Source organism: Mirounga leonina, unplaced genomic scaffold (genome assembly GCF_011800145.1).
Source record: "Mirounga leonina isolate KUSES-001 unplaced genomic scaffold, KU_Mleo_1.0 Mir_165, whole genome shotgun sequence".
In the NCBI taxonomy this organism is placed as follows: domain Eukaryota; kingdom Metazoa; phylum Chordata; class Mammalia; order Carnivora; family Phocidae; genus Mirounga; species Mirounga leonina.
This window is the reverse complement of record NW_023270415.1, coordinates 5,267,968-5,278,062: the sequence shown is the minus strand read 5'-3', so window position 1 is coordinate 5,278,062 and position 10,095 is coordinate 5,267,968. Positions and strand designations below refer to the sequence as shown.

Genomic DNA, 10,095 nt, shown 5'->3' with positions numbered 1-10,095 from the left:
ACCATTTGGCCTTTTGGAATCCTCATGCCACTGAACCTAACAGACAAAGAATGGAGTTACTCTCCCAGTTGTTTGATCCTAGGTTCTGGGGAAATTTTATTCTCCTTCATGGGGCAAGCAAAGTGGATTATATCTGGAAAATGGGATTCACTCAGGACTCTTCGTACTTCCATATCCAGTAAGAAAAAATTACAGGAAACTCAAGCAACAACAACAATGCAGAACCACTGATAATTCAGAGAGTTTAGCAATGAAGGTTTGGGTCATCCCACTGGGTAAAAAATCCCAACCTGCTCAGTTCCTGTAAAGGAAACATAGACTGAATGGTGGAAGAGGAAAGTTATAGGACAGTGACAGCTATTGTCTTTCTTACTTATAAGTACATATTAAGTAATTTATTTTTTCTTTTTTTCAATTTTTTTTTATTTATTTGTTTGTTTATTGAGAGAGAGAGAGAGTGTGAGTGGGAGAGAGAATCTGAGGCAGACTCCGTGCTAAGTGCAGAGTCTGATGCGGGGCTTGATCCCTCAACCACAAGATCATGACCTGAGCCAAAAACAGGAGTCAGATGCTTAGCAGACTGAGCCACCCAGGTGCCCCATATTAACTAATTTCTTAAATCTTCTCCTTTCCCTTAATTTGATACATGATCTGTTGGTAATGGTTAGCATTCCAATTTGGTGTGTAGATAACAGAGTATTCAGATAGATCTGTGACTGAATTTAAAGAATAATTAACAGCACCTGGAAATACATAGCATCACCGTTGGCACCTTGTGTGTCCCTGCTCTGGGGAAAGAGTGAGAAACTCCTTGTACAAAAGATAACTGCAGCTCATTAGGAAGATGTATGGAGTTGTTTTGGATGTAGTATGGAAGTTCAAACATGTATGGAAAGGCGATTATAAATTGACTGTATCAATGATTAAATGTACTTTCTCAGCTTTGAACCCATCCTTCTAAATTTTGTTGGGACTCTGCAGACCACATTTATATTTTGCCCACAGGCTCCATGTTAGGCTCCACCAATCAGGGCACAAGAGGGTGGCCAGAGGTTGAAGAAAGACGAAGGGACACACTACTTCCTGTTTCCTGTTTGTTCCAGTTTCTGCTTCCTGTCATTGTCCCCAAGGCAATGTTCCCTGACTGTGGTTGTGGCAGTTTGTCCCAACAGCAACAGTTGATTCACAGACCCAAACTCATCATGTCTCTTCAGAGATACCAGCCCTAATTGGTGCCGCCTCTTTGGAGGTCTGGGTCCAGCCCCCTCAAGCCTTCCATGAGCTCAGAGACACCAGGATGGTCAGGCAGCCTCCCTACCTCAAGGCCTCCTCAGTTCTTTAGGGTCCCTTCTCCAAGTGTGTAAGTTCTAATAATCCCACCCACTTCCCTTTGTTCCCACAGCCCCAGAGGTGGTAACTGCTTCCTGAAAATCAGAGTGTCCACCTTTCTTAATTTTCAGTTCATCGATACTAGTTAGCAATTGTTATGTAAATTCTGTTAAAATAACTGGTATAGTTTCTGTTTCCTGACTGTCCCTTGACGTAGTGGATAAAATGACTTTGAACTGGGGGATTTGAGCACAAAACCTGGGTGCACAACGTGTGAGCTATATAACTCGGTAAAGACATCAGTCCAAGTGTTGTTACAGAACCTGGACTGGATCGCCCAATGGAAGAACCAAGAGGCACTCGGAGATCTTGGAGGATAGGAGGTTTATTTAATGCTGGTGGGCTCAGAGGAGAGTGATCTCCAAAGGTCTGAGTCCCAAGCACAAACAAAAGGGGTAATTTATACACTTCTACTTCCACATACTGGGCACTCTTGGCATGTGCGCGAAGCGGGGCAGGGAGAAGAACCCGGATTGGTGCATGCAGGAAGCAGAGCAGGGAAAAGAACCCGGAAGAGCCCCAGGGCAAGGACTGGGAGTGTCTCGCTGGCTCAGTTGGCCATCTTAGGACACAGATTTCCTTTATCAGTGTTAGTTCCCCAAAACTATAAAAATTGCTAAAGCTGTGAGGATTAAGTGATAAAATTCAAGTAGAACAGGTTTATTCATGAAAATCACAGCACAGATGTACAGGAACAAAACAAATTTTCTATTATACAACTTAGCTTAGCTCTGAAACACCCATTTCTATGTGGAAATAACTTATTCTTGCCAGCAAATATGATTACTTCTAAGTTAACCTCATCACTTTCAGGTTCACCCCAGTTACCTTCCCTTTTCAAAGAGTCTTTCTTCCTGTCCTCTTTCATGGTCTGACTGGTTAGCTCCTGGACTCTCAGGAAACTTAGGTGAAACATGGCACTAGGCCAGCACATCACATCCTATCCTCATGAGCTCCTCAGAGGCTTTCCTTCTGCCTTGTCTTCAGTGTATGATTCTGGCCTTGGTCCCTGCTGTGGAGTTCTGACTAGTTCATCCCATCTATTTGACACTCAGCCAATTGGGCCACCTCCCCCCCCCCCAACCCCTGCACACATGTGCCACCCAATACCCTTCAGTTTTGGTTCTGCTTCTTGGGGTCCCCCATGCTTGCTAGGCCCTCTGCAACCTGGCCTATGGCTCTGGATGGTCAGAGGGCATGAGATGAGTCCATTGCCTCTTCATCCCCCAACATCCCAGTGGTGTCTGTCCCTCCCTCCGTAAGTCCTCCTCCTAGAAGGACCTCAAAGACGCTGTGGCTTTGTAGAAAGAGAATGAGGTGGAAACTATTAGAAACGATTTATTTTCACTGCAAAACACATTGCACTATTTGAATTTTCTACCATAAGTGGGTTGTCTCTATTTTATTTTTAAAATGGTACAGAGATTATCTGGGCAGTAGATTATGAATCATTTTTGCTTTCTTACAATATTTTCTTCTAAAAATGAATAAATGCTTGATTAATGTGGACAGGGGCACATTAAAAACTTTCCACAGCATTTGCAGATCCTAAAGGGTCTGGTGACATGTCCTGCATCCCATTCTGCTGTGACTCATCTCAGCCACTGGCCCACACAAAGCTAGGCAGCCTCAGCACCAGGAAAAACAGACACCCATTTTGGGAAGAGCAAGGCAATTCTCTGCTTCAGTAATTGTGGCTTTTAGTCACACGAGGAATATTGCAGGTTTGTGCTAGATGAGGCTTGCTTCCAATTTATTATACATTATTCTGTGAAGCATTACTCATTATTCCACATTTGTGTGAAAGATAATGTCGTTAGTAGGCAAGAAGCAGAACGTGGCTAGGGAGTTTACCAAAAAGAATTGATTCAAAACCATGCTTACTGATTATGATCCTTATTGGAGCAGGGACAGAAAAAGAACTGGTTATGTATTAGCAAAAATCAAATTGTGATTTAAAGGCAGTAATTTAGTTAACTGAATGTATGCAAGTGATTAAAATGCAATATTGCTGTGATTATAATGCAATCAGCAAATTATTAAACTGCAATCAAAATGTAAACAAGTTCTATGTGTGTGCCAGAAGTCTCCTCGTCTCATTATTTTAACTCAATCTGTAAACTAGTTTTTAGTAAATAGACTCTTTCATATTTCTCAGCTGTCACGTTTCATTTTTTTTCTTTTAATTTGTTAAGTGAAAGAAAATATCAGAGGGACATTTTTGAAGAGCGTAGTATATCTTTCCAAAAATAATTTTTAAAAGTATACAAATCAGGGTTTATCAGTATTATTGTACAAAATTCGATTTCCTAAAAGAAAAAAATTAAACATCTTGTTTTCTTGTTTATAACACAAAAATTAAGCAACATGTTAATGAATGATAAGCTTAACACTACTCTTATGATTAGTAGATTAGTTTACAAAATAAGTTTTAAAAGGTCACACTACATATGTAAATGTACTCAACACTAACAAAAAAAATGTACTCAACACTAGCAGTGGATGTGATTACACTTTTTAAAATGTTTTAATGCAGGTGATTATTCAATGTTAAAATTATACCATTTCACTATGTAACTATCAAAACAGTGCATTTATTTAAATCACACATGTTGACCACATCCCTAGCTTTCTTTGCTCTGCCTACATTCTTTAAAATATCTTCCTGGTTCCCTCAGTTTGTTTTTCAGAGTCCACTGACTCTCATGGTTCATCTCCCACTCCGAATTTCCCCCCTTCATTCTTCCCCTCCTGCTATCTTCTTCTTCTTCTTCTTTTTTTTTTTAATATATAATGTATTATTTGTTTCAGAGGTGGGAGGATGGGTTAGCCTGGTGATGGGTATTAAAGAGGCCACGTTCTGCATGGAGCACTGGGTGATATACACAAACAATGAATCGTGGAACACTACATCAAAAACTAATGATGTGGGCGCCTGGGTGGCTCAGTTGGTTAAGCGACTGCCTTCAGCTCAGGTCATGATCCTGGAGTCCCTGGATCGAGTCCCGCATTGGGCTCCCTGCTCGGCAGGGAGTCTGCTTCTCCCTCTGACCCTCCCCCCTCTCATGTGCTCTCTCTCTCTCATTCTCTCTGTCTCAAATAAATAATAAAAAAATAATAAAATCTTTAAAAAAAAAAAACTAATGATGCAATGTATGATGATTAACATAACATAATAATAAAAAAATAATAAAAAATATATCTTCCTGAGATGTGGTATATATATACAATGGAATATTATGCAGCCATCAAAAGGAATGAGATCTTGCCATTTGCAACGACGTGGATGGAACTGGAGGGTATTATGTTGAGTGAAATAAGTCAAAAAGAGAAAGACATGTATCATATGATCTCACTGATATGAGGAATTCTTAATCGCAGGAATCAAACTGAGGGTTGTTGGAGTGGGGGGTGGGGTGGGAGGGATGGGTGACTGGGTGATGGACACTGGGGAGGGTGTGTGCTCTGGTAAGCGCTGTGAATTGTGCAGGACTGTTGAATCTCAGATCTGTACCTCTGAAACAAATAATGCAATATATGTTAAGAAAAAAAAAAAAAGAAGAAGAAGAAGGTAGCGGGAGGGGAAGAATGAGGCGGGGGAAATCGGAGGGGTGGACGAACCATGAGAGACGATGGACTCTGAAAAACAAACAGCGTTCTAGAGGGGAGGGGGGTGGGAGGATGGTTTAGCCTGGTGGTGGGTATTGAGGAGGGCACATTCTGCATGGAGCACTGGGTGTTGTGCACAAACAATGAATCATAGAACACTTCATCTAAAACTAATGATGTAATGTATGGGGATTAACATAAGAATAAATAAATAAATAAATAAATAAATAAATAAATAAAATATATATATATATATCTTCCTGGTTTTATGATCATAATCATACAAAAAAGAAACAATCTCACAAATATTTCACCCATCTTATCGCAGTACATGCCCCTAAAAGAAAATGTAAAATATTTTTCATGAATAATATCCTAATTTTTATTTTAATTAACATTATAGTACCCATTTTTTAAAGATTTTATTTATTTATTTGACAGAGAGAGAGAGCAGCAGAGGGAGAGGGAGAAGCAGACTCCCCGCTGATCAGGGAGCCCCATGTGGGACTTGATCCCGGGACCCCGGGACCATGACCTGAGCCAAAGGCAGATGTTTAACCGACTGAGCCACCCAGGTGCCCAGTATCTATTGTTTAATATAAATCATAATCTCCAGACTTCTTCAGATTCTTATCATGTAAGCTTCAAAGAAGTTTTGTCCTTCATTGGAAGACTCCTGCTAGAAATTCTGACTGTACTTATAATGTTGTAATATAGGTGGGTTGGACTGCCTTCAAAGGTTGAGACACAAAGAGCTATTTCATTTAAGCAAAACAGAGTGTTTCAGAACTGTTTTCTTAGACTAGGGTGGGTCCCAGTGGCAATTATGGTTTTTGAGGCTTTGATTCCAGACAGCCTATATTGTCTGTCTCTGGAACTGCAACAGCTTAGAGGCATCTTAAAATTGACCTGGTTGTTAAAGGAATTTTAATTTTTCCTTTCTATATCTTCTTCTTTAAAATAACAATGAACCAAGTTAAAACAAACAAAAGTAAAATACAGTCTTTTCTGACTGCAATCTTTAAACACTGAAGAGTTAAATACAAAATCAATGTATAAATATATTAGGTATTCATTTTTTTCTTTTTCCAAACAAAAAAAAATATGAATCTACTTTTTCCATATGTTTGCCTTTTAATTTACAATACAATTTTGTGATTTACTTATTCATTGTATAATTATTAAACAGTGGTTTGAGTTGTTCCTAGTTGTTATTAATACCTTATAAAACTATCTTTATACAAATAATGTTTTTCTCACTTTTGAAATAAGTAAACAAAATTAATTGGTGGTGCAATCCATAAAACCAAAAAAAAAAATTAAATCATAACATTAATGAGAGAACTCATTGAATTTTAAGAACATACTATATATAAAACAGTAAATGTGCTGGACAATGTTCTAAGTGACTTACACATATTCACTTCTAATCCTTCAAACAATCTCACAGAGATGAGATCATTTGTAGTCATTAATATGGTTACATTTTACAGATAAAGAAACTGAAGCATGGAAAAGTAAAGCAACCTGTCCAAGGTCACAAAGATAACATATGAAAGAGCTGAAATTCCAACTCAGGCTATCTGGTGTCAACATACACACTCTCAACCATTACACTACACTGCCTCTTTAATGACTATAAAAATATAGGATCCAAAAGTAAGAAAGACTAGATTTGGATAGTGGACTGAAAACAGAATGGTAGGAGACACACAGAAAAGAAGGAAGGAAAGAAGGAAGAGAAGAAGGGAGAGAAGTAGGGAGGGTGGGAGAAAAAGGAAAAGGAAGAGTGGAAACGCAAACCCTTAACGGTGCTGAAAAAGAAGAACTAGGCACCAGTGGAAGAGAACAAGTGAGGAATTCCTAGACACTGGGGCCATGATAGTGAATGGGACAGTGGACCAGTTGAGAAGCTTGAAACCTGGAACATGTCCAAGGAAGACAGTGAAGTAACTGCCTTTGGAAGATTCCAAAGGGGAATAAATATCTGCAAAAAAGGGAAGTCTAACTCTGGACCACCGTAACAATCATAAAAGAGAAAGAAAGAAAAAAGAAGCTTCTACCCAGAATGGGAATACCACCCAGCCAAGTAAAGATGCCTTGACTTGGTTCTTCGGGATCCTTGTCCTGCCTCACTGTGTCATGTCCATGACCCCCTAATATGAACCTGTCATCTACACACCTTGCCCACCTTACTGACCTGTCTGGAGTCAGTTCTCTTACTCAAGGGAAAAGCCAGTGGAAATATGGACTTGCAAATTGCAGAGAAACTCATACCAGCAACCTACAGGGGGAGGGGGAGAATCTCCAGATGGAACAATTGATCCTTAAAAGTCCACAGTGATGCAGGAAGCAGAAAAAAAAACTTAGAAAAAAATTAATTAAAAAGTTATTAAGTGGATCTGAGAGAATAATGTACAAAAAAGAACAGATTTCATGGGAAAAAGAACAGAAACAATAGACTATCATCTGGGGTAATGGAACTGTTCCATATTTTCACTTTACGTATGGTTACATGACTGTGTGCTTTAGTTAAAACTCATGGAACTGTATACTAAAAGGGGCAAATATTACCCTATGCAAATTATATTTAATAAACATGACCTTAAAAGAGTTCTAATGTGATTGCAAAAGGTTTTTTACATTAAGACTCCTAAGGGAAAAAAAATAGCATAAGTAAATTAGTAATCTAAAAGACAAAGTAAAAGGGCAAAGTCAGAACTTCTCCAAGAACACAAAATAAAAAGACAAGAACAAATCACAAAGTCCAACATGCTTTTAGTAGGGGAGCTCCATAAAGATTTTAAAGAGAGAAAGAGACAGAGAAAAGGGAAGGGAAAAAGTCAAAAAATAATAATATTTCTCCCAGCTAAAGAGAGGCACAAGTCCTTAAGTTCACATGCCTAGTCCAAGACCAAACAGGATAATAAATCAAAGACCATGACTTATATGCATCCTGATGAAATAAAGGAACTCAAAAGACAAAACTTTTAATAGCTGTAGTTAGGATAGAAGATAGGGGAACAAGGATCGAACTGCCATCAGAATTCTAATTGGCAATTAGGTTGCTATTAAATAATGAACATTATCTTCAAAATTCTGAGGGGAAATGCTAGGTTTCTCCACTGGAAAGGTACTGTGTTTCTTTTCCCATTCTCCATTAGAAGCCAGTCACTATACCCAGCTCACTTCTCCTGGAGAGAGAAGTATCAAAGAATGCAGGGACAAATGTTAAAATGTTTCTTCTGAAAGGTTCGGGCTAGACCTTCAGCTCTTCTTCAGGTACATCCAGTATGTACCAGCTCAGCCTGTGCATGGGCCAAGATGGCAGCATGCATTCTCCTCTCTTCTTCATACTTCCAGAGGCCCCTTCACAGCCCTCTATGAACTAGCACACATTACCTTGAATCTTCTGACCACCATTTTTCTTATTAGCATTAGCTGACCTTATATTGTAAGTTATTTCCCCACCACCACCACAATGTAAATTCCACGAGAAAGGGGTTTTGTTTATGTCGTTCACTGTTTTATAGGGTGTCTCCATGGAGCCTGAAAAATGTTTGCTGAAGAAGAAACAAATATTAATATTGTTTGGAACCAAAGGACTCTAAGATTGTAATTTATATTTATGATAAATAATGTTTCTTGTCTTTTTAAAACCTTAGCCTAAGGGAAAGATCAGGCAACACATAGTTCGTTTTCCTCTCTGTCCTTTCTCAGTCATCAGTAACCCAAGGCAGATAACCATGGTGGAATGTGCCAGTATCAGGAAGCAGATGGAAACAGTTGAGTTTGTTTTCTGTGGTGTTTCTACTCTTCTCATAAGAATGAAGTGCATATGTATGCATAAGCCATGAACCGCAAATTGTGTAACTTCAGTGATTATGCATATGAGTTCAATGCTTTTATATCTGCATTTAAAATTGGCATTGCACCATATAAAGACAAAGGGCAAAAATCATGCTAGTAATTAAAAATTTCAGGAGCAGAAAACTTATTTGAAGAAATAATGGCTGAAAATGTTCATAACTTGGGGAAGGAAACAGACATTCAGCTCTAGGAAGCACAGGGAGTTCCAAAGTGGGAAAAGTTATAAACGCCTACTGAAGGAAACAAGAAGAATCTCAAATAAATAACCTAACTTTACATCTCAAAGAACTAAAAAAAGAAGAACAAATGAAGCCCAAAGTTAGTAGAAGGCAGAAAATAACAAAATCAGGCACGTCTCGGTCTCCTGGCCGCCGCCACTGGCCTGCATCAAAGCTTTGTTTGATCAATTTGTCCTTTGGAGGTGCAATTGGGCTGATGTTTTTGATGCTTGGATGTGCCCTTCCAATATACAACCAATACTGGCCTCTCTTTGTTCTGTTTTTGTTTTTTTGTTTTTTTTTTTTACGTCCTCTCACCTATTCCATACTGCATAGCGAGAAGATGAGTGGATGATACCGATGCTATGAGTAACGCTTGTAAGGAACTTGCCATATTTCTTACAACAGGCAATGTTGTCTCAACTTTGGGCTCCCTCTTGTATTTGCCAGAGCACCTCTGATAGAGGGGAGCTTATGCACGTGTTCTCACGGGAAGCACAGTCATCTCTGCAACTATACTGGGCTTTTTCTTGGTCTTTGGCAGCAATGATGACTTCAGCTGGCAGCAGCGGTGAGAGGAATTACTGAACTACTGTCAAGTGGACTTCTTGTTGTTTGTTGGCCATCCACGCACACAGGAGCTGAGGCAGGGAAGCTGAGTGGCACAGCAAGCCTCTTGGAGGTATTCTAGGTGCTCCCTTCTCACTTTTATTGTAAGCATACTATTTGCACAGAGACTTGCTGAAGGATTCAAAAGATTTTCTCTTTTGGAAAAGCTTGACTGATTTCACACTTATCTCTAGCATGCTCTTGTGGTGTCCTGCTGAATTTAAATATTTATGTGTCCCTGTATACTTATTTTTTAATCAGTGTGCAATGTTAAGCATTTTTAAAATGTAATAACCATTTGCTTTGGTTAGAAATTAGATTTCTGCTGGCTATTACTGGGCTAAAGGACATCTTTTGTCTTAAAATTATTTAACCTCCATTGCAAAATGTTCAAAGAAGT

At 39.0% G+C, this 10,095-nt stretch overlaps 1 pseudogene; it reads left to right on the top strand.

Moving 5' to 3' along the window:
• Positions 1-8,851: 8,851 nt before the first annotated feature.
• LOC118015367 lies at positions 8,852-9,661 on the top strand (annotated as a pseudogene).
• Positions 9,662-10,095: the final 434 nt, after the last annotated feature.